Consider the following 26065-nt stretch of genomic DNA (forward strand, 5'->3'; position numbering starts at 1 on the left):
AGTAGACCATGGCGAACCTATGAACTATGAAGAAGCTATGATGAGCCCAGATTCCGATAAATGGCTTGAGGCCATGAAATCTGAGATAGGATCCATGTATGGGAACAAAGTGTGGACTTTGGTGGACTTGCTCGATGATCGGTAAGCCATTAAGAATAAATGGATCTTCAAGAAGAAGACAAACACTGATGGTAATATCACCATCTACAAAGCTCGACTTGTCGCAAAAGGTTTTCGACAAGTTCAAGGGGTTGACTACGATGAGACCTTGTCACCCGTAGCGATGCTTAAGTCAGTCTGAATCATGTTAGCAATTGCCGCATTTTATAATTACGAAATTTGGCAAATGGACGTCAAGACTGCGTTCCTTAATGGATTTATAAAAGAAGAATTGTATATGATGCTGATAACCCACAAGTATAGGGGATCGCAACAGTTTTCGACGGTAGAGTATTCAATCCAAATTTATAGATTCGATACAAGGTGAGCCAAAGAATATTTGTAAGTATTAGCCGCTGAGTTGTCAATTCAACCACACCCGGAGATTAATTATCAGTAGCAAAAAGCGATCAGTATCAAAGTAGTATGATAGCTTTCATAATAGTAGCAGCAGCAATAGTAACGGTAACAATGATAGCAGTAATTTTCTAGCAAGTATGCAACAGTAACGATAGCAGTGGTAACTTACCAAAAACAATATAAGAGAAATTTGTAGGCGTTGGATCGATGATTTGTGGGATGATATTCATCATGTGACAGTTTTAGCCTAGGGCGATATGGCACTAGCTCCAGTTCATAAATATAATGTAGGCATGTATTCCGTAAATAGTCATACGTGCTTATGGAAAGAACTTGCATGACATCTTTTGTCCTACCCTCCCATGGCAGCGGGGTCCTATTGGAAACTAAGGGATATTAAGGCCTCCTTTTAATAGAGAACCGGAACAAAGCATTAACACACGGTAAATACATGAACTCCTCAAACTATGATCATCACCGGGAGTGGTCCCGACTATTGTCACTCCGGGGTTGCCGGATCATAACACGTAGGTGACTATAACTTGCAAGATTGGATCTAGAACATAGATATAATGGTGATAACACAAATAGTTCAGATTTGAAATCATGGCACCCGGGCCCAAAGTGACAAGCATTAAGCATGGCAAAGTCATAGCAACATCAATCTCAGAACATAGTGGATACTAGGGATCAAGCCCTAACAAAACTAACTAGATTACATGATGAATCTCATCCAAGTCCTCACCGACCAGTGAGCCTATGAAGGAATTACTCACTCTCGGTGGGGAGCATCATGGAATTGGCAATGGAGAAGGGTTGGTGATGACGAAGATCGAAGATCCCCCTCTCCGGAGCCCCAAACGGACTCCGGATCTGGCCTCCCAATGAACAACATAAGACAGCGGTGGCTCCGTCTCGTGAAACGTGATAATTCCTTCTCCCTGATTTTTTGTGGAAAAATAGGATTTTATTGCGTCGGTTTCAGGGTCTACGGAGCCACCAGGTGGGGAGAACCCACCTGGGCGCGCCTGGAGGGGGGTGCGCCCTGGTGGGTTGTGCCCACCCAGGTGCCCCCTCCGTTGGTTCTTGGCTCCATAAATTCTTTTTTATTATATAAAAAATCCTCGCAAAGTTTCGTTCCATTCTGAGAACTTTTATTTCTGCACAAAAAACAACACCATGATAGTTCTGCTGAAAACAGCGTTAGTCCGGGTTAGTTTCATTCAAATCATGCAAATTAGAGTCCAAAACAAGAGGAAAAGCGTTAGGAAAATTAGATACGACGGAGACGTATCAACTCCCCCAAGCTCAAACCTTTGCTTGTCCTTAAGCAATTCAGTTGATAAAGTGAAAGTGAAAAAGAAAAACTTTTACGAACTCTTTTGCTCTTGTTTGCATAAATAAGCTTAAACAATACCCAGGTTTTCTGCCAATAATATAACTAACCATGCCGACAATAACTCTTCAAAATTATATTAACTCATATCAATGACATAATCAGCTAGCGAGCAATAATAAGATATCTCAAACAACAACATGTTGTTAAAACAACCATGATATAATATGACAATAGTGGTATCTCGCTAGCCCTTTCTGAGACCGCAAAACATAAATGAAGAGCACCTCCAAAGTTCAAGCAGCGAATAAACATTGTAATTCATGGTAGAAAATATCCAGTCATGATGCACCCAACATTAGCTACACACAATGCATCAGCATGACAGCAGTGCTATCAGGTTCTGGCACTTATTTTAGATGGTGATGACACAACATAAAAGTAAATAGATAGTCCCTTCGCATAGGGAAGCAGTGATTTGCAGTGGTGCCAGGGCTCAAGTTTTTAAAACAGAGGAAAATGAAAATTTTGAGAGATGCACCCTTCTTGTTTACTTCGCGACCATCAGTTTTAAATATCTTCCATGCTAAACACATTAGTAGCGGTTCCCAAGCAATAAAGTAAAGGTTATGACTCTTAGGAGTTTTTTTGATTATTTGTAAGCTCTTTTTTGTTTGTAGTTTGGGACTGGGAATCCCTATTACCGCCGCTTTCTCGTGCAATGGTGAGTGAATAAACACTCGTCCTGAGAATAATCCGCTTAGCATGGAAGATACCGACTACCTCCTGTCGTTCCATGAACGATCCAGGCACACAAAAAGGATATTTATTTGAAGTTTTCAGATATGGCACATGCAAATTTACTTAGGACGGCAGGGTAATACCTCATATAGGTAGGTATGCTGGACTCATCTAGAATAACATAGGTTTCAGGTTTTGGATGCACAAGCAGAATTCCCACTTAGTATAGGTGAAGGCTAGCAAATAGGTTGAGAAGCGGCCAGCTAGAGAGCAACAATGGTCATGAACATGCATTATGCATAAGTAACATTGGACACTAGCATGAGTAGGATATGAGCACCATGAACATAAATATCATAGAGGCTATGTTGGTTTTGATTCAACCACATGCATGAACATGTGCCAAGTCAAGCCACTCAAACATTTAGAGGAGGATACCATATCATCATACTACATCACAATCATTTTAATGCGATGTTGACATCCAAGATAAATCATTATCCACTCCTAGCTACTTATGCATGGCATGAGAAACTATAATCTCTAATTGTCATTGCAAACATGTTTAATCATAATGAGCTGAATCATGGATACTAGGTTAAACATATTTACAAAAACAGAACAAGTCAAGTTCATACCCATTTCTATCTGCCACGGCCAGTTCATCAAATATCATCATTATTGCCTTTCACTTGCACGACCGAACAATATGAAAATAATAATAGTGCAAGAGTGCCATGGACTAAGATGGAATCTGCAAACATTTTATTCAACAGGAGAAGACAAGGTAAAATGGGCTATTTGTTAGATTAACAATTATGCATATGAGAGCCACTCAACATTTTCATCGTGGTCTTCTCCTCGGTATGACTCAATAAAAAGAACTAACATTCAGAGAAACGCACTGAAATATTTTTGGAGTTTTTGATTTTCTTGAACAAGCAAATAAAAGGGAAAAGCAAAAACGAGAAAAACTATTTACACGGGAAAGCTCCCACAAGCAAAAGAAGAACAAGGAAATATTTTTGGGTTTTCCTTTTTAGTGCTATAGTTAACTACTCTAGAAAGAAAAATCAAAAAGAAGTAGGAAATATTTTTGGATTTTCTCAAAGTTTTTCAAACATACAAGAAGAAAGTGAGAAAATAAATTTAACATGGATGGTACAATGAAAAAGTGTGGACACCGACAGATGAAATGAGTGAACATGAATGTAAAGTCGGTGGAAATACGTACTCCCCCAAGCTTAGGCTTTTGGCCTAACTTGGTAATTAGTCAGTAGCCTGCATAGTAGTTAGGGTGATAGCTCACGGAGGCTCTCGATGCGGATGCCTCAGCCTGTCGTGTGGCTACAACCGCCGCGTTATGAGCTCGGGCCTCGCTCTCAAGAACAAAATATCTTCCCCTGTTGTGAGCATCAAAGAGAGAAGGCGCTTGCAAATATGTATACACAACGGTACTTTGATTAAACAACAATTTATAGGTGAAATTATTGGGATCACCTCTAAGGATCTTATGACGTTTCATAGCATCAAAGTCTAAATACTACATGGGTAAAATAGGTTCATTGGGTAAAGGTGAAACACCCAGCTCTCTTGCTAAGCGTGTGGCATAAATTCCACCATAGAAATAACCACTATTAGCTGTGTGTTGCAACCTGCGTGCAACAATCGCTCCAAGATTATAGCTTCTGTCACCGGTGAGAGCGGTGCGTATGAGGCTCAAGTCTGGAGCACAAAGTGTACTACAATCTTGTTTGCCTACAATACATTTACCATTAAATAATGCAAAGTATTGAATTGCAGGAAAATGAATGCTCTTTATTCTACCTTGCGTCACTCCCCTAGTCTCACCATAGCAAAGACTAGTAAAAAATGTTTGGAACTCAGATCTTGGTGGTTCGTCAAGCGAACCCCAGAACGGGATTTTGCAGTGGTGAGCAAATCTCTCTAAAGATATGGTAAATGGATTTTCATACAGTTTAAATGACACCCTAGACTCACGGGGATGGAATTTAAATCCTTTGACAAATGATTCAGTGAGAGTGTGGTGTTGATTGCACTTATCTGAAATGTAGGGACCAAGACCGGCATTGTGAACATATTGCCCAAATTCCTCCTTAATGCCCACACTCATCATATAATCTTTGCATGCCCATAAGCATGTTTTGGTGGCGGCATCTCATATGGAACTTTCACTTGGTTCAACATAAGACCGACGAATGGAGCTGTCACTAGAAGATGCCTCCGAGGATCTCCTCCTCCAAGAACTCCTTCCAAAGAGGTTCATCATATTCACGTACAATTTTCTGAAAAAATTTGGGTCACAAAAAATTATCAGCAAAACTTTACAAGATTGGTAGCAACTACTCATAGGGATGCATAGAGGCCATATCAAGCATTCAAACTACTTAAAACTTTAAGAATTCAGCATGCAAGCTCATCTACAGCAGCACCAAGAGTAGCTAATTATTCAAAATATAAACCACTAAAGCAAAAACTAATTGGACAAACGGAGGAGTCACATACCAAGCAACAATCCCCCGAAACAGTCTCGGAAATGGAGCTTCAAGCAAAGAGATCGAAATCCACAAGTTTGAGAGCAAGAACACGAGAGAGAGAGAGCAATGGTGATTTTTTCTGGAGGTAGGTGGTGATGTGGGATGAAGAGATAAGTGAGGGGGCCCACGTGGGGACCATAACCCACCAGGGCGCGCCTGGGAGTCCTGGCGCGCCCAGGTGGGTTGTGCCTACCTGGGGCACCTCTCTCTAATGTTATTTGCACCAAAAATTCTTAAATATTCAAAAAAAAATCGTATTAAATTTTCAGAGCATTCTGAGAACTTTTATTTTTGGGTCATTTTTTATTCCACGGGAAATTCAGAAAACAGACAAAACATGGCATTTTATTTTATTTAACTAATAAAAATAGAAAACAAAAGGTAGGGACAGAAGGTAGTGCCTACTAAATTCATCAACTTCATACCTCTAAAAAATGATCCATTAATAAGGTTGACCAAGTCTTATTAACAACCACTTTCGATTAGCATGAAACTGAGGAATTTTCGTAAATCACTAAGTTACCTCAACGAGGATTTGAATGTCCCCAATAATAAGCATTTCATATTTATTTTTGACACTAGGTAGAGGTAGTTGAAAACTTGCAATAGTGATTGTTGGAGATTTTTTGATAACATTAATACCATTCACTTGGAATTGTTTCTTCGGAAAGTGCACCGTATGCTCATTACCATTGATATGAAAAGTGATCTTGCTTTTATTGCAATCAATAACAGCCCCTGCAGTATTCAAGAAGGGTCTACCAAGGATAATCGACATGTTGTCATCCTCGGGCATCTCAAGTATAACAAAGTCAGTCAAAATAGTAACATCAGCAACAGCAACGGGCACATCCTCACAAATACCGATAGGTATGGAAGTAGATTTGTCAGCCATTTGCAAAGATATTTCAGTAGGTGTGAGTTTATTCAAATCAAGTCTTTTATATAAAGAGAAAGGCATAACAGTAGCACCAGCTCCCAAATCACATAAAGCAGTTTTCACATAATTTCTTTTGATGGAGCAAGGTATAGTTGGTATTCCCGGATCTCCAAGTTTTTTAGGTACTCCATCTTTAAAAGTATAATTAGCAAGCATGGTGGAGATTTCAGCTTCCGGTATTTTTCTCTTATTGGTGATGATGTCTTTCATGTACTTTGCATAAGGAGGCATTTTAAGGATATCAGTCAAGAGAGTACGCAAAAAGACTGGCCTCAGCATTTCAGCAAAGCATTCAAATTCTTCATCATCTTTCTTTTTAGTTGACTTAGGTGGAAAGGGCATTGGTTTTTGAACCCACGGTTCTCTTTCTTTACCTTGTTTTCTAGCAACAAAGTCTCTTTTATCATATCTTTTATTCTTGGGTTGTGGGTTATCAAGATCAACTGTCGGTACTATCTCAGCATCATTGTCTGGTTCTTTATTATATGTTTGAGTGTCTTCATGAACCTCATCATTATCTTTTTCATTATCAGAAGGTGAGTGTTCACTACCAGATTGAGTTTCAGCATCAGAGATAGAAACTTCATTATCATTATGAGGAGGTTTTCTACTAGAGGCAGGCGAAGTCCTATCATTTTTCTTCTTCTTTTTCTTTTTAGATGGACTACGTGCATCAGTGTTAACCCTTTGAGAGTCTTGTTCAATTTTTTTTGGGTGTCCCTCAGGATAAAGTGGTTCCTGAGTCATCCTACCTCCTCTAGTCATTTCTCTAACAGCATGATCATTGATATTATTATTCATTTCATCTAACAACTCTCTTTGAGATTTAGCAACTTGTTCTAACTGGGTTTGAACCATAGAGGCATGCTTCCCCACACCTCTAACATCATTTGAGATTCTAAATAACAAGTCCCTCAAGCGAGCAATCATATCAGAATTGTATTTCAATTGTTCCATAACTTTTGCATTGAAGTGATCTTGTTTTCTAATGTAGTTCTCAAACTCATAAAGGCATTGGCTAGGATGCATATTGTGAGCATTATCATTATCATTGAATTTCATTAGAGAATTTACCTCTACCACCTTAGGTGGTGGTGGTGTATCAAGCCCATGTATTTCTTCAATGGGAGGTACATTTTTGACATCCTCAGCTTTAATACCTTTTTCCTTCATAGATTTCTTTGCCTCTTGCATAACTTCAAGACTGAGATATAAAATACCCCTCTTCTTTGCAGTGGGTTTAGTAGGTGGTTCAGGAGGAGTCCAATCATCATAATTTTTCAATATGTTATTCAATAATTCTTCAGCTTGCCCAATAGTTCGTTCCCTGAAAACACAACAAGCACAACTATCTAGGAAATCCCTAGAAGCATCGGTTAGTCCGTTATAGAAGATATCAAGTATTTCATTTTTCGTAAGAGGATGATCAGGCAAAGCATTAAGCAATTGGAGGAACCTCCCCCAAGCTTGTGGGAGACTCTCATCTTCAATTTGTGCAAAGTTAAATATTTCCTACAAGGCAGCTTGTTTCTTATGAGCAGGAAAATATTTTTCAGAGAAGTAATAAATCATATCCTGGGGACTACGCACACAACTAGGAGCAAGAGTATTGTACCAAGCTTTAGCATCACCCTTTAATGAGAACGGAAATAATTTGAGGATATAGTAATAGCGATTTTTCTCATCATAGGCAAAGAGGGTTGCTATGTCATTCAACTTAGTAAGATATGCCACAACAGTTTCAGTTTCATAACCATGAAAAGAATCAGATTCAACCAAAGTAAGTAACTCTTGGTCGACAGAGAATTCATAATCATTGTCATCAATAAAGATAGGTGAAGTAGCAAACTTAGGATCACAGTTCATTCTAGCATTCAAATATTTTTCTTTATATTTCCATAATAATTTCTCTAGATCATCTCTATCTTTACAAGCAAGAATATCTCTAGTTGCCTCTTCATTCATAACATAACCTTCCGGTACCTTTGGCAATTCATATCTAGGAGGGCTAGTTCTAGTAGGTGTTTCAAGATTTTCAGGTTCAAGCTCATCCTCAATTTCAACAATATCATGTTGTCTTACTCTAGCAATTTGTTCATCAAGAAATTCACCTAGTGGCACATTATCATCAAGCAAGGTACTAGCATCATCATAAGCATCATTCATAGCAGAGGTAGCATCATCAATAACTTGCGACATATTAGGATTGATAGCATGTGGTGGTGTTGCAAGTTTACTTATAAATGAAGGTGAATCAAGTGCAGAGCTAGTTGGCAGTTCCTTACCTCCCCTCGTCTTAGAGGGAAAACTCTTAGTCTTAGCATCCTTCAGATCCTTCATAGTGACAATTTGATATAATCCCAAGTGACTCAACAAATATAGATATGCTCCCTGACAATGGCGCTAGAAAAAGGTCTTGATAACCCACAAGTATAGGGGATCACAAACGTTTTCGAGGGTAGAGTATTCAATCCAAATTTATAAATTCGACACAAGGGGAGCCAAAGAATATTTGTAAGTATTAGCAACTGAGTTGTCAATTCAACCACACCTGGAAATTAATTATATGCAGCAAAGCCATCAGTAGCAAACTAGTATGATAGTTTTGATGATAGTAGCAGCAACAACAGTAACGGTAACAATGATAGCAGTAATTTTGTAGCAAGTGCAAGAGTAACGATAGCAGTGGTAACTTAGCAAGAACAATATAAGAGAAATTCGTAGGCATTGGATCGATGATTTGTTGGATGATATTCATCATGTGACAGTTATAACCTAGGGCGATACGGCACTAGCTCCAGTTCATAAATATAGTGTAGGCATGTATTCCGTAAATAGTCATACGTGCTTATGGAAAGAACTTGCATATCTTTTGTCCTACCCTCCCGTGGCAGTGGGGTCCTATTGGAAACTAAGGGATATTAAGGCCTCCTTTTAATAGAGAACCGAAACAAAGCATTAACACACGATGAATACATGAACTCCTCAAACTACGTTCATCACCAGGAGTGGTCCCGACTATTATCACTCCGGGGTTGCCGGATCATAACACGTAGTAGGTGACTATAACTCGCAAGATCGGATCTAGAACATAGATATAATGGTGATAACACAAATGGTTCAGATCTGAAATCATGGCACCTAGGTGCCCCCTCCGGTTGTTCTTGGCTCCAGAAATTCTCTTTTATTATATAAATAACCCTCACAAAGTTTCGTTCCATTCCCAGAACTTTTATTTCTGCACAAAAAACAACACCATGGTAGTTCTGCTGAAAACAACGCCAGTCTGGGTTAGTTTCATTCAAATCATGCAAATTAGCATCCAAAACAAGAGGAAAAGCGTTAGGGAAAGTAGATACGACGGAGATGTGTCAGATGCAACCAGAAGGTTTTGTCGATCCTAAAGGTGCTAACAAAGTGTGCAAGCTCCAGCGATCCATCCATGGACTGGTGCAAGCATCTCGGAGTTGGAATATACGCTTTGAGGAGGTGATCAAAGCATATGGTTTTATACATACTTATGGTGAAGCCTTTATTTACAAGAAAGTGAGTGGGAGCTCTGTAGCATTTCTGATATTATATGTGGATGACATATTGTTGATCAGAAATGATATAGAATTTCTGGATAGCATAAAAGGATACTTGAATAAGAATTTTTCAATGAAAGACCTTGGTGAAGCTCCTTACATATTGGGCATCAAGATCTATAGGGATAGATCAAGACGCTTAATAGGACTTTCACAAAGCACATACCTTGATAAAGTTTCGAAGAAGTTCAAAATGGATCAGTCAAAGAAAGGGTTCTTGCCTGTGTTATAAGGTGTGAAATTGAATCAGACTCAAAGCCCGACCACTACAGAAGATAGAGAGAAAATCAAAGTAATTCCCTATGCCTCAGCCATAGGTTCTATCATGTATGATATGCTGTGTACCAGACCTGATGTGTGCCTTGCCATAACTTTGGCAGGGAGGTACCAAAGTAATCCAGGAGTGGATCACTGGACAGCGGTCAACAACATCCCGAAGTAACTAAAATGGACCAAGGATATGTTTCTCGTTTACGGAGGTGACAAAGAGCTCGTCGTAAATGGTTACATCGATGCTAGCTTCGACACTGATCCGGATGACTCTAAGTCACAAATCGGATACGTGTTTATATTGAATGGTGGAGCTGTCAGTTGGTGCAGTTCCAAGTAGAGCATCGTGGCACGATCTACGTGTGAAGCGGAGTACATAGCTGCTTCGGAAGCAGCTCATGAAGGAGTCTGGATGAAGGAGTTCATATCCGATCTGGGTGTAATACCCAGTGCATCGGGTCGAATGAAAATCTTTTGTGACAACACTGGAGCAATTGCCTTGGCGAAGGAATCCAGGTTTCACAAGAGGACCAAACACATCAAGAGATGCTTCAACTCCATTCGTGCAAAGGTCAAGGATGGAGACATAGAAGTTTGCAAAATACACATGGGTCTGAATGTAGCAGACCCGTTGACTAAGCCTCTTCCACGAGCAAAACATGATCAACACCAAGACTCCATGGGTGTTAGATTCATTGCAATGTAATCTAGATTATTGACTCTAGTGCAATTGGGGGACTAAAGGAAATATGCCCTAGAGGCAATAATAAAGTTGTTATTTTATATTTCCTTATTCATGATAAGGTTTATTATTCATGCTAGAATTGTATTGATCGGAAACTTAAATACATGTGTGAATACATAAACAATTACCGTGTCCATAGTAAGCCTCTACTAGACTAGCTAATTGATCAAAGATGGTTAAGGTTTCCTAACCATGGACATGTGTTGTCATTTGATAATGGGATCACATCATTAGGAGAATGATGTGATGGACAGGACCCATCCATTAGCTTAGCATATTGACCGTTCAGTTTATTCCTATTGCTTTCTTCATGTCAAATACGTATTCCTCCGACTATGAGATTATGCAACTCCCGGATACCGGAGGAATACCTTGTGTGCTATTAAACGTCACAACGTAATTGGGTGATCATAAATATGCTCTACATGTATCTCCAAAGGTGTTTGTTGAGTTGGCATAGATCGAGTAGGATTTGTCACACCGAGTATCGGAGAGGTATCTCTGGGCCCTCTAGGTAATACACATCATAAGCTTGCAAGCAAATGACTAAGGAGTTAGTTACGAGATGATGTATTACGGAACGAGTAAAGAGACTTGTCAGTAACGAGATTGAACTAGCTATGAAGATACCTACGATCGAATCTCGGGCAAGTAACATACCGATGGACAAAGGGAATTATGTATGTTGTCATAACGGTTCGACCGATAAAGATCTTCGTAGAATATGTAGGAGCCAATATGGGCATCCAAGTTCTGCTATTGGTTATTGACCGGAGAGGTGTCTCGGTCATGTCTACATAGTTCTAGAACCCATAGGGTCCGCACGCTTAACGTTCGTTGACGATATAGTGTTATATGAGTTATATGATTTGGTGACCGAATGTTGTTCGGAGTCCCGGATGAGACCACGGACATGACGAGGAGTCTTGAAATGTTCGAGAGTTAACTATTGATATATAGGACAATGGTATTTGGACACTGGAAGAGTTTCGGGATGCACCGGGCAGTCATCGGGTCACCGAAAGGGGTTCCGAACACCCCCCGGTAGGTGTATGGGATTAATGGGCAAAGGAGGGGACAGACCAGCCCACAGGGGGCTAGTGCGCCTCTCTCCCTAGCCGGCCAGCCCTAGGGAAGGAAAGGGGGAGGGCTAGCCCCTCCTGCCTTCCCCCTCTCATGGGATAAAGGAAAAGGGGGGCCTCCCTCCCCTGCCTTTCCCTCGCACCTATACATGGCAGGCGGCGCCACTTGGGAGGAGACCCCAAGTAGGATTCGGCCTACTTGGGGTGCCCTCCTGGCTACTCCCTCCTCCCCCACCTATATATATGTGGGAGGGGCAGCGCCTAGCACAACAGAACATTGTCTTAGCCGTGTGCGGCGCCCCCTCCACCATTTACACCCCTGGTCATATTTTCGTAGTGCTTAGGCGAAGCCATGCGGAGATAGCTTCACTGTCACCGTCACCACGCTGTCATGCTGCCGGAACTCATCCACTACCTCGCCATATTGCTGGATCAAGAAGGCGGAGGACGTCACCGAGCTTAACGTGTGCTGAACGTGGAGGTGTCATACGTTCGGTACTCGATCGATTGGATCACGAAGAAGTTCGACTACATCAACTGCATTACTAAACGCTTCCGCTTACTGCCTATGAGGGTATGTAGACACACTCTCCCCTCTTGTTGCTATGCATCTCCATGGATAGATCTCGCGTGTGCATAGAATGTTTTTTGTTTTGCAAGCAACGTTTCCCAACATATATTTGTATAGAAGTTATATTGCTATGGATCCTCCAACATGTGGTGCTTGCTTAGGATCTTTTGCTAGCCTTCACATGTACTAAGCAGGAATACTTCTTGTGCATCCACTTCCTTAAACCCAAAGTTATTCCATATGAGTCCACCATACCTACCTATATGCGGTATTTACCTGCCGTTCCTAGTAAATTTGCATCTGCCAAACTCTAAACCTTCAAATAATAATCTGTATGCCCAAATCGCTCATGAAGCGACAAGGGGCGGTTAGTATCTTCCATGCTTGGTGGGTTATTCTCACGATGAGTGTTTATTAGCTTGTCATTCATGAGAAAGTGGCTGGTAATTGGGATGCCTAGTCCTATGATCAAAATCAAAATCAAAATATAATAATGAAACAAAACTCCCCCGGATCGTTCTTGGTATGGAGGGCACCCGAGGATTCGGCTCGCCATGGCTTGTGTTTGTTGGAGGGGGAGTAATAACTTTACCTTTCTATTTGGGAACCGCCTATAATGTGTCTAGCACGGAAGATATGGGGAACTCTCGGTCGCTATGTTGACAATGAAAGCATACCTCTCAAAATCATATCAATCTCTGTTTTAAAAGCTTTGAGCTCCGGCACCTCTGCAAATCCCTGCTTCCCTCTCCTAAGGGCCTGTCTTTCACTTTTATGCAAGATTCAGTAGTATTCCTTCTCATTTCAACCTCAATTATTCTCTAGTTGGCAAGTATCATGTGGTGGGGAAAGATCCAAGCATATATGGCATTCAAATATATTTGATCATGAATTATTATTGTTGACAATTATCTATATGATAAATAAGTTGGGAGGTGAAACATTAAGCCCATATCTTTCTCTGTGTTCGACAGATGCTATTTGTTCTAAAATTATGCTTTGAGTGTCATCAATCATGGAAGACTATATGATAGTTGAGTATGTGGAATTTGTTAAATCAAAGCTCTTACATAGACCCTTCCCGGAAATAAGATGAATTGCAATTGTTTGATGACTGAGAACATAGTTTGTCAGTATTCAAGAAAGTTTATGGTCTATGCTTTAACATGTGAATAGCTTGTTACTTGATCATGAGAAGTTTTATGAGATGAGCTACTGTTTATGATATATAATGATGCTAGAAAAAGTGTTTGGAACTATCATTGATCAAATTTATGCACTATGCTAGCATTCACACTTCATAAATTATTTCTTTTATCATTTACCTACTCGAGGACGAGCGGGAATTAAGCTTGGGGATGCTGATACGTCTCCAACGTATCTATAATTTATGAAGTATTCATGCCATGTTTACAATAATTTTATATGGTTTTGGTATGATTTGATTAGAACTAACCCGAACTAACGTTGTTTTCATCAGAACTACTGTGGTGTCGTTTTTTGTGCAGAAATAAAAGTTCTTGGAATGGGCTGAAAATTTACAGTGATTTTTTATGGACCAAAAGAGACCCCCGAACCACTAGAGCCGGGCCAGGAAGTGGACGAGGGAGCCACAAGCCTAGGGGCGTGCCCTCCGAGCTTGTGGGCCCCTCGGGCACCCCCTTGACGTGAGACCGACGCAAAAAATTCCTATAAATACCAACACCCCCGAAAAGAACCCTAGATGAGAAGTTCCGCCGCCGCAAGCCTCTGTAGCCACGAAAACCAATCGAGACCCTGTTCTGGCACCCTACCGGAGGGGGAAATCATCACCGGAGCCCATCTTCATCATCCTGAGGCCACCATGATGAGGAGGTAGTAGTTCACCCTCGGGGCTGAGGGTATGTACCAGTAGCTATGTGTTTGATCTCTCTCTCTCTCATGTTCTTGATTTGGCGCGATCTTGATGTACCATGAGCTTTGTCAATATATTTGGATCTTATGGTGTTCTTCCCTCTCTACCTTCTTGTGATGAATTGAGTCTTGCTATTTGAGATTTCGTTATGTTGGATTGGATATTGGATTTGAGAACACTTGATTTATGTCTTGCACATGGATACCCATGGTGACAATGGGGTGTTATATTGATTGACTTGATGTATGTTTTGGGACTCAACTCGCGGATTCCCGAGGTGACGTTGGGGTAATTGATGACCCACAAGTATAGGGGATAAATTGTAGTCCTTTCGACAAGTAAGAGTGTCGAACCCAACAAGGAGCAGAAGGAAATGACAAACGGTTTTCAGCAAGGTATTTTCTGCAGGCACTGAAATTATCGGTAACAGATAGTTTTGTGATAAGACAATTCATAACGGGTAACAAGCAAAAAATATAGAAAAGGTGCGCAAGGTGGCCCAATCCTTTTTGTAGCAAAGGATAAGCCTGGATGAACTCTTATATAAAGCAAAGCGCTCCCGAGGACACATGGGAGTTACTGTCAAGTTAGTTTTCATCATGCTCGTATGATTCACGTTCGTTACTTTCATAATTTGATATGTGGGTGGACCGGTGCTTGGGTACTGTCCTTACTTGGACAATCCTCCCACTTATGATTAACCCTCTCGCAAGCATCCGCAACTACGAAAGAAAAATTAAGATAAATCCAACCATAGCATTAAACATGTGGATCCAAATCAGCCCCTTATGAAGCAACGCATAAACTAGAGTTTAAGCTTCTATCACTCTAGCAACCCATCATCTACTTATTACTTCCCAATGCCTTCTCCTAGGCCCAAATCACGGTGAAGTGTCATGTAGTCGATGTTCACATAACTCCACTAGAGGAAAGACAACATACATCTCATCAAAATATCGAACGAATACCAAATTCACATGATTACTTATAACAAGAATTCTCCCATGTCCTCAGGAACAAATGTAACTACTCACAAAGCATGTTCATGTTCAATATCAGAGGGGTATGGAATATCATTAAGGATCTGAACATATGATCTTCCACCAAATAAACCAACTAGCATCAACTACAAAGAGTAATCAACACTACTAGCAACCCACAGGTACCAATCGGAGGTTTTGGGACAAATATTGAGTACAAGAGATGAACTAGGGTTTGAGAGGATATGGTACTGGTGAAGATGTTGATGAAGATTTGTAGGATCGAAAGTATGTCTAGAGGGGGGGATTAGACTACTTGACCAAATAAAAATCTAGCCTTTTCCCAATTTTAAGTCTTTGCAGATTTTAGCAACTTAGCACTAGTCAAGCAATCAACCTACACATGAAATTCTAAGAGTATAGAAGCGGAATGTAAATCATTGCATATGAAGGTAAAGGGGAGGAGTTTGGAGGGAGCAAACACAATGTGGACACAGAGATTTTTGGCGTGGTTCCGATAGGTGTTGCTATCGTACATCCACGTTGATGCAGACTTCAACCCACGACGGGTAATGGCTGCGCGAGTCCATGGAGGGCTCCACCCACGAAGGGTCCACGAAGAAGCAACCTTGTCTATCCCACCATGGCCATCGCCCACGAAGGACTTGCCTCACTTGGGTAGATCTTCACGAAGTAGGCAATCTCCTTGCCCTTACAAACTCCTTAGTACAACTCCACAATCTTGACGGAGGGTCCCAAGTGACACCTAACCAACTAGGAGACACCACTCTCCAAAAGGTAATCGATGGTGTGTTGATGATGAACTCCTTGCTCTTGTGCTTCAAATGATAGTCTCCCCAACACTCAACTCTCTCACACAGATTTGGATATGGTGGAAAGATGATTTGAGTGGAAAGCAACTTGGGGAAGGCTAGAGATCAAGATTCTTGTGGTTGGATTGGAATGTCTTGGTCTCAACACATGAGTTGGTGGTTCTCTCTCAGAAAATGAATCCTAGAAGTGTAGGCACGTTCTGATGGCTTTCTCCACAAATGGAGAATGGGTGGAGGGGTATATATAGCCTCCACACAAAATCTAACCATTACACACAATTTACCAAACTCGGTGGGACCGAATTGTGAAACTCAGTCGGACCGATTCAGTTCAAAATGTGAACATTAGACTTTTCGGTGGGACCTACATGATCAACTCGGTGGGACTGATATGTTAGGGTTAGGGCATAACTTGATCTCGGTGTGACCGATCACATGAACTCCGTGAGACCGATTTCAGTAATAAGCAAACGGAGAGTTGGTCAGGCAAACTCGGTGGGACCGATCACTCATTTCGGTGAGACCGAAACGTTACGAAAAGGAAACAGAGAGTTTGCATTGCGAACTCAGTGGGAACGATCGCTCATCTTGGTTACACCAAAATGTTATGAAGGGAAATAGAGAGTTTGCAATCCCATCTTGGTGAGACCGAGATCCCTATCGGTGAGACCGAACTGATTAGGGTTTCTGGCTATGGCTATGTCAAATGAACTCGGTGGCGCCGGATAGATCAAATCGGTGGGGCCGAGTTTGACTTAGTTTTAGGACATATGTAGAAATGAGAAAGTGGTTGAGGGCTTCTGGAGCATATCACTAAGCATTTTGTGCAAGCAAGCCATTAAGCAACACCTCATCCCCTTTTAATAGTATTGGCTTTTCCTATGGACTCAATGTGATCTTGGATAACTAAAATGAAAATGTAGAGTCTTGAGCTTTTGCCAATATGTGTCCTTAGCATTTTGAGGGGTCCACATCTCTAGTCCATGCCATGCCAATCATTGAACTTTCTAAAATGATTATCTTGAAAGAGTATTAGTTCAATGAGCTATATGTTGTTAAGAATTACCAAAACCACCCAGGGATTAGTTGCACTTTCAATCTCCCCCTTTTTGGTAATTGATGACAACATATAGATCAAACCTTCGACAAATGATAATAAGAATGAAATACATCGTCGCTTTGAGAAGTATGTGATAAGCAAGAGCTCCCCCTAAATTTGTGCATTATTTAAAATTTGCTTTTGAATGCAAATGCACAATCGATTAGGATCATGGGTTACTCTTCCATGTCACATACATCTTGGTGGAGCGCCCAAAATGATAGAATATGAAACATGCACTCATCACCAAGACAAAGAGTGAATGATCATACATGAGAGATAGAGAATATCATCATTCAAGCACAAACATTAAAGCATGATATGATCAAACACATGACCATACAAGTATCTTACACACACATAAATATAGTATCAACCAAACAAGCAAGCAAATAAGTAGCAAGAGATAGGAAAAAGAAGCAAAGCTCTCTCTCTCTCTTTCTCTCGAAGCCTATGATCTATACATTTTCTCCCCCTTTGGCAAAAAGTTACCAAAAAGCCAGAAAATGCATAGTGCTATGCGGCTCTCTAAGCTTGATCTTCAGGAGCTCTGGAGTGCGAAGGTGGCATGGAGAGGAGTCCTGCAACAAATGCATCTGAAGAGGTTGTAGGCGCTGGTGGAGTTGCAACTGGAGGGGCAACTGAAGCTATAGCTCTAGTGTCTGTCACTGGCACTGCTGCAGACCTCTGTCTTCTAGGCACCCTTTGATAAGCATCAATGGTGGTCTTGTCACTCCTATCCTCATGCTCTTCTTAGATCTTCTCCAAAGAAGTCTGAATCTCTGTCACCTTGACATCCAAGTCATGAAGTTTTGTCTAAAAAATTCTCTCAAGACTCTCTCGATTCTGAGTCAGGGTGGCCAATCCTTTCTCAATCCTCAAAGTGGCCTGAATGAGATAGCTAAGTTGATCTTATTTAGACTTGAGAAAAACTTGGGATGCCTCTTCAACACTTGGCATCTTGGCTGCCTTCTCTGCTTTTGATTTTTCTCTCTTCTCTTGAGCCTCTACTGATGTAGGATATAAAGCATCCATGACAACTGTGTTGTCCTCAAAATAAGGCCTCAAGGGAAGGTTCTCTTTATCCAACAGATACATGCCTTTGCCCATCTTGGAGTTGATGAGCATCTGAATGTGTGGAGCATACCCACATGATCTCTTTTGGTCTGCTGCAGTTCTCTTGATGGTTTCAACTATCAAGCTCATCACCTTGAATTTCTGTGGCACATCAAACAGTTGAAGCAAGTTGATGGAGTGGCCTCTGATCATCATGTGATCTCCTGATTTGAGCAACAAGGTGTGCCCCAATATGGTATTTATGGTGGCCAGTCTAGACAACAGATATTACACTGAGCCTAGCTTGTGTGTTTCCAAGGCCTTGTCAGGTATCTCCTTGTACATGTTGGCCATGGAGTTGTGATCTTTCTTGCGCTTGGCATAGACATCAATGTCATCCTCATGATCTTCAGGGGCATTGATAAGCTTGGCCCACTCAGCAACTGTAGACTGATACCTTGTACCTTCAGACATCCAAACTATTTTCCCATCTGGGTAGAAGTGGGCTATTGAATAGAACTGCATGTAAGCTCATCATTCCATTGGGTCAATTTCTGACCTACAAAGGTGTCAACTCCATCGAGTCTGAAACTTTCATGCACTCCAGGGAAATGATCTTCATTGCTATCAATGTACTTCCAATCTACCCATTTCATGTCACACACAATGGGCTTCTTATCCAAAAGCATAGTCTCATAGAAGTCTTGCTGTTCCTTGGTGTGAAATCTGTAGTCCACAGCAGTTATTCTCCTTGCAGCATAGGTGTTTGATTGTCTCCAAAATCTGAGACCTGCATCCTTTCTCTCCTTCATGTTTTCAGCCACTCGATGATTATCATCATGATCAGGGATCTTTGGCTTCAAATTTTTGAGCACTTGGGCTTCCTCTTCTTCTTCTTCTCCCACTTCAGGCATTGGGGCCTTGTTTTTCTCAGCAGCGGGAATATTTCTAGTGCTTCTCTTTGGTGCAGACTTGGAAGCTTGAGTTGTAGCTTTGGGGCAGTCTTAGCTTTGATGGAGCAGCCCAGATTTGATGGCATCCCCCATCAGCTTCTGTGCTTTGGGTGCTAGTGCAACATCCTCTTCTTCATCTTCTTCATCTGATTGGATCATCATTGATGGCTTCCCAATAACTCTAGCCATAGTATTTTTTGACCCTTTCTTTCCTTTTCTTTCCCTCACCAGTAGTCTCTTCTTCGGTTGATTTGGAGGCTTCAAGAGTTGAGGATCTGGCCTTTGACATGGGCACTCTCTTGGCAGGAGCTTTCTTGTGCAAACCAGGCTTGGTTGAAGCTGCAGTGCCAAATTCTTTCTTGACAACTTTCTTCTTGGAGTTGACCTCCTCCTCAACAGCAACATAATCTTCATCCTAAGAATCTGAGTTTCTCTTTCTCCTTGTCCTGGTTGCTGCTTTGGGCAAGTTGCTTGGGGTGCTTCTACTACCCTCATCATAGCTGCCAGAGGGACTAGCGCCCTCACTCAAGTTAACTTGCTCCTCAGACTTGTTCTGGCTGTCACTCTGATGTGACATAGCTGACACTGCAAACTGAAAGCTGACCCTGTGAATAGATGTAGTTGAGATACAGTGGATGAGCATCACAAAGTGCAGAGATTTTGCAAAACAGTTGAGTCAAAAACTTAGTTTTAGTTTTCTACAAAAAGCATTTCGGAGCTACCGATTTGTTAAACTCGGTGACACCGAAGCAATATTGGAGTCTAAACTAGTGAAATCGGTCAGACTGAGACACAATTTGGTGGCTCTGAGATTGCTAGGGTTTCACTGAGAGTCGAACTCGGTCACACTGATTCGTAAGTTTCGGTCAGACCGAAAATTACAAGTGCAATGGCCTAGGCCAAATCGATGAGACCGATTTATACAACTCGGTCGGTCCGAGATGAGTTCGGCGGAAACCTAACCCTAAATTTTTGAATCAAAACTAATCTAAAGAAGGTTTTTGCTGGATAGAGTAATCTCATACGTGGTAAGAATCATGGCATTGACCTAAGTGCAGGAATCAGAGGTTAAGATTGCACATAGGGGTCGAGTTCATACCCTAACTCGGCGGTGAACTCACTATGGCGGCAACAGCGGTGAAGATTCCCATTGACGGCGGCGGAGACCAGCGGCAGGAGGTCGCTCATGATGAGGAGACGATCCAGAGACCTGAGTCGCCAGAGCAGGATACACGCGGGCGAAGGGTTTCGAAGGAATCTCCAAAATTTGACCCGTGGGTATATATATCCTGACCCTGTCGGTGTGACCGAGTGGAACGACTCGGTGGCACCGAGATGCCGAATCGCAAGCGGTTACTGCAACTCGGTGTGACTGAACTATTCAAATCGGTTGCACCGAGATTCAAAACCGAGATCAACTCTATGAACTCGGTATGACCAAAAGGAATGAATTAGTCAGACCGAAATACACAGAGAGGTTTTGGAAGTTTAAGTCTATGACAAATCGGTGGCTCCGAGTGCTCCTCACCCAGAGGGTTCGAATCTGACTTGATTAGAGTTTGAGACGAGAAAAGCATAGATAGCTAGATGAAGTTCTTAGGCATTCTTGTCCATCCATTTGGCAAAAGGGGAAACCAAACAATCAAAGAAACAAATGGATGTCCTCGAATGAGAAAAATATGCACTCAACATGCTCACACAATAAGATTGCAAATGAAATATGTGGCAAAGCATGCGCAAACACTCTAGCATCTATCAAGCAATTGGCGATGACTAGATCATCTATATATGAGTACATTGACTGAGGAGTCAAATGAGAACATTTGATCGTAGGTCATACTCATCGTTTAAGCACAAGTGGGGTTACTGTCGGTGTCAAAACCGGCGGATCTCGGGTAGGGGGTCCCGAACTGTGCGTCTAAGGTCAATGCTAACAGGATACAGGGGACACGATGTTTACCCAGGTTCGGGCCCTCTCTATGGAGGTAATACCCTACTTCCTGCTTGATTGATCTTGATGAATATGAGTATTACAAGAGTTGATCTACCACGAGATCGTAATGGCTAAAACCCTAGAAGTCTAGCCTGTATGATTATGATTGTCCCTATGGACTAAACCCTCTAGTTTATATAGACACCAGAGGGGACTAGGTTGTACAAAGTCGGTTACAGAGAAAGGAATCTTCATATCTTGGATGCCGAGCTTGCCTTCCACGCCAAGGAGAGTCCCATCCGGACACGGGTGAGAGTCTTCGGTCTTGTATCTTCATAGCCCATCAGTCCGGCCCATGTCCAATAGGCCGGATGCCCGAGGACCCCTTTGTCCAGGACTCCCTCAGTAGCCCCTGAATCAGGCTTCAATGACATTGTGTCCGGCGCGCAAATTGTCTTCGACATTGCAAGGCGGGTTCCTCCCCCGAATACTCCAACATAGTCTTCGAACACAGGAAACATGTCCGGCTCTGCAAAACAAGTACCACACACAACCGCAGAGTATAATATTTCATGAGTCCAATCTACTGACAACTTTTTGTAGCATGATGCCACGTCACCACCTGGTCATTATTTCGAACCGTTTTTCGGCCTGCCGCTCCATGTTTTGAGATGCGGTTCCATTGGCACGTCTTGTCAAAGCATAGATCATGTCCCCTTATTGCGGGATCCTCATGAATACGGGTGTGGGTAATCCAACCGTGCCGTTTGCGCGGCCCTTTGGAAACAGGCGAGTTTTAAGGCGAGTGGGGAGGCGCTTGATATTCGCTGCCTTTATAAAGGGATAAGGATTCACCCCCTTTCACCCACGCCTTCTCTCTCTGCCCACCCATTTGGCAAAGTGGATGGTCTCCTCCGTCAAGGAGGAGGACATTACGAAGCTCCGGGAGGCCGAGTACTTGGCCAAGGAGGTCTCCCACCGGCTTCCGACCGAGGGACAGATCGTCCCTACCCCAGAACCCCACGAGAGGGTAGTGTTCATTCCCCACTTCGTCCGCGGGCTGGGATTTCCACTCCACCCATTCGTCCGGGGACTTATATTCTATTATGGGGTGGATTTCCATGATCTGGCCCCCAACTCCTTCCTCAACATCTCGGCATTTATTGTCGTGTGCGAGGCCTTCCTGCGCATCCCACCCCACTTCATACTGTGGCTCAAGATTTTCAACATGAAGCCGAAAGTGGTGGATGGTCAACATGCAGAGTGCGGAGGCGCCATGGTGAGCAAAATGCCCAACGTTACATGGCCCAAAGGTACCTTGGTAGAAACCGTAAAAGGGTGGCAACAGCTGTGATTCTATGTCACAGAGCCTCGCGACACCACCTGGGCCGCGGCCCCCGAATTTAAGTCCGGGGCCCCAATGCGGCTCACCTCCTGGCTAGAGAAGGGTCTTAACTGGGCTTCGTCAGATGAGCTGACGCCACTGCAGACACGTATCAGGAGCATGGTGGACAAGAACATTAAGCTTGTCAACGTGATCCAGGTGATGCTTGTTCGCCGGATCCTTCCCTGCCAACGCCGAACTTGCCATTTGTGGGAGTTTGATCTGGCCAAGCACCAGACCTTGCAACAATTCTTTGGCACCACGCACGAAGATATCTGGAAGGTGCTATTCAAGGGAAACCAGACGTGGCCAGAAACGACCGAGGACCGCGGTCATGACCTGACTCATCCAGCCAGTCTGGTGAGTTCTCAATATTACGCGATATATCCTCCGCCTGTATATCTGAGAAGATGTCTGAGCCTTCCCATTTAAGTTTTCAGGGCTGGACAAAGAAGGCGGAGGGGATCCGGTGTCCGGCTCCGCTGCCCGAAGACCCATCCATCCCGCGTCTAACGAAGATGCTGGTTCCGGCGCCCTACCAGGCACCGGAGAAGAAGGCCAAGGAGACCAGAAGCGGTCTCCGCCGCAAGGGCGCTTCAAACGTGGCGTTCGAAGACACCGAGACTCACTCCTTCGCTGCCAAGGACGACGAGGAGGAGGAGGAGAGCAACTCTCCCCCTGAGAGGGGAGGAAGAAGAGGGCAACCTCCACAAATCTGGAGGCAGAAACGTCAAAGAAGGGGATGGTCTCCCTCGCGGATAACTCCGCGTGGGACATGGACAGCAGCCCAGGGCGGCGCCCCCGAGTTAAGCCCCTGGCCGGATCGTGAGTACTCAAAGACCCTGACGGATTTATATACCAGCCTCTTTTACTTTGTAGTTTTAACACGTTGAACCACGCACTTGCAGTCCGGCTCGTTCCGACCTCGAGCGATCCTCATCTACGGGGAATTCACTGGACCCGAAGGTGATGGACAGCGTGTCCCTTCCGGCGGCCTCCTCTCCCAGGGTCATGGATGACATCGAGGTAGTGTCCTGAAGGATCCCAGGCCAGGGAGAGACGCAGGAGTCCGTCGGGGCGGCGCTAGAGAGTGAAACCTCGGCTGCCGGACACATGGGGGAGCGAATCCCCATGGAGACTGGCGATGGGGGCCATATCGAATTCGCCCCCAGCCGAATACGGACCCGGAGACCTATACGGCTGTAGAATCCACCAAGCAGCCTCCTCCGAAAGAAGGAGGTGTGGCCATTCCGTCGGTGACCTCTGTCCAACCAGAGGCACCGGACACTCTACTGGAAGCGCTGCAAAGTGCTTCCATTTTTGAGGAACACCGTACCCTCATGGGTATGGTGATTGAGAAGGTTCAGTCCGCGAAGAGCGGACTTAACGAGGCATGCACAAGCCTTCTAACAGGCTTTGAGGTAAGCAGCGCAATTATGTAAGAAGAATGTCACAGTATAGACAGCAGCCCCTGAGACTCTGTCCGGTGTTAGGAAAGAAAATCCGGACAAAGGATCAAATGAGTTTCACAAGGGACTAACCATACATGTCTATGTGAATAAACAGGCGTTGTTGCGGACTGCGACCTCCCACGCTGCCGAAGTCTCAGGACTGAAGAAAAGTCTGGAGCGGGCTGAGGAAGAGCTCGGCCATGTAAAAAAGCAGGTGGAGGACAAGCAAGGTATGCCATGACCTTCTGTATATCAGAAAGGATAGATGATTTGTATTGACCGTAGTGCCATGATATTTGTAGTAGCGGCGACCGAGGTGGAGGCCCTTAAAAAGGCACTGGCTGAGGCCAAAAAGAAAGTGGCAAAGGAGCAAGCCGCCCATGAAAAACACGAGGCCAGGGTTGGTGAGGTCCAGCAGGAGCTCCAGGACGCTGTTAAGAAATGCGAGTCCTTGGAGCGCAACATTGCGGATCAAGAGATCGAACTCGCCAAGGCTCGCTAGAGCACACAAGAGGCCCGAGTTGAAGCCCAGGGCACCCCATAGGAAATCCAGGAGGCCAAGAAAATCGCGGCGGGTAAGGCTTTTATTATGCAAAGCAAGTATGTGAAGAAGAGGTATCTCTTACTAACCCAGATTTGGAGTTCTCTATGGGCGTTTGCGGATCTGCTATGCAGTGTTTCTGGCGCTGCGGAATTCTTCCGAGCCGAAGAGGGGAGCTCAATGGAGAAGCTGCTATGGTCGCAATACCTTGCGCCAGAACATTTGGTGCCCTTTAGCGATCAGCTAAAACAGCTGGTCGAACTGCATAGGGTGGCCGAACTGGCCATGAAGGACTTGATAATCCGGCTGTGGCCTGCCGAAGCCATACCCAGCAGCTACTTCGGGCTTGTGAAGCGACTGGTCAATGCTTGCCCCCGGCTTGACACCGTCAAATGGTCGGTCTGTATCGAAGGTGCGCGGATGGCCTTCGCCCATGTCAAGGTGCAGTGGGCGAAGATGAATGCCATCAAGCTCGCGACCGAGCGACCGCCCGAGGGCAAGGAGCACCGCACGCCCGAGCTATATTTTGACAATGTCCTGGAGGGATCCGGCATTGTAGTGGAGCAGTGTGCGGAAGATGTGATCTTTGAATGAATACATTCATATTATCTTGCCCTTTATTATAAAACAAAGTCGATTATGTAATATAATGCTTGTTGTTTATTTTAAAATTTTACCTCATGTGCGGCCGTTTTATGAAATCTGAGGGTTGGCCAGTCGTCGGCTTCAGCTCCCACGTAGGTAGTACGGGGGTGTTCGGGATGGAATCTAAACACTCTTGATCCAAAAACTTGGTCCTTGAAGGAGGTGTTTAGCGCAACGAACCAGGCAATCGGACTATGTGGCTTTATCACCCTCACTTAGCCATAGGAGTTTGACAATAAAAATGTAGGCGCATCCCCTAGTTAGCATTTAATCCGGACTAGGGTGCTGTAAACACCTGATCGGACTGAGGCCGATCCGTTGCGTAATGCAGAAAAAATCACAAAAGATTTGTAACCTCCGAATAGCTAACCGGCTCACGCCGCATCATGACAGTCAGTTTTCGGCTTTCTCTACTAAGGTGCTCGTCTGGATAAACTAGGACACAATCGCAGTAGTTCTCCCTTTACTACCCTAGCCGATAGAGCGGAACGTAAGGTAGTAAGCACAGGAGCCGGGCAACCCAACTATTGACCAAACACATGATTCAGAGCCAATGCATATAATGCTAAAATTCAGGGCGCCGAACTGTACTGTAAAAGTGTTCAGACTTTGTTGCCATAGTATGGAGCGTAGTGAAACCCCTGGCCAATTAAAGCGTACCAAAGTGTACTTGTGCAATCGATAAGAATAACGAAATAAAATGAGATTGTAAGCTAGTGCCACGTAAGTTGGGCCGCAAATAGTTCTCGTTGTAATTTGATTAATATGTTAAAACTTATGTGTACAAGTAGTGCGATAAGCAACCTGGATATTTAACATGCCAAGACCAAGGGGGAGCTGCGTGCAGGTCCTGAAAGCAGGTAGGACGATCATCGAAGAGAACGTCTAGAGATTCCCCCACACATCTGTGCCGCCTGCCGCCTTGGTGTATCCATCCCTCGAAAGGT

Source organism: Triticum aestivum, chromosome 5D (assembly GCF_018294505.1).
Source record: "Triticum aestivum cultivar Chinese Spring chromosome 5D, IWGSC CS RefSeq v2.1, whole genome shotgun sequence".
Taxonomy (NCBI): Eukaryota; Viridiplantae; Streptophyta; class Magnoliopsida; order Poales; family Poaceae; genus Triticum; species Triticum aestivum.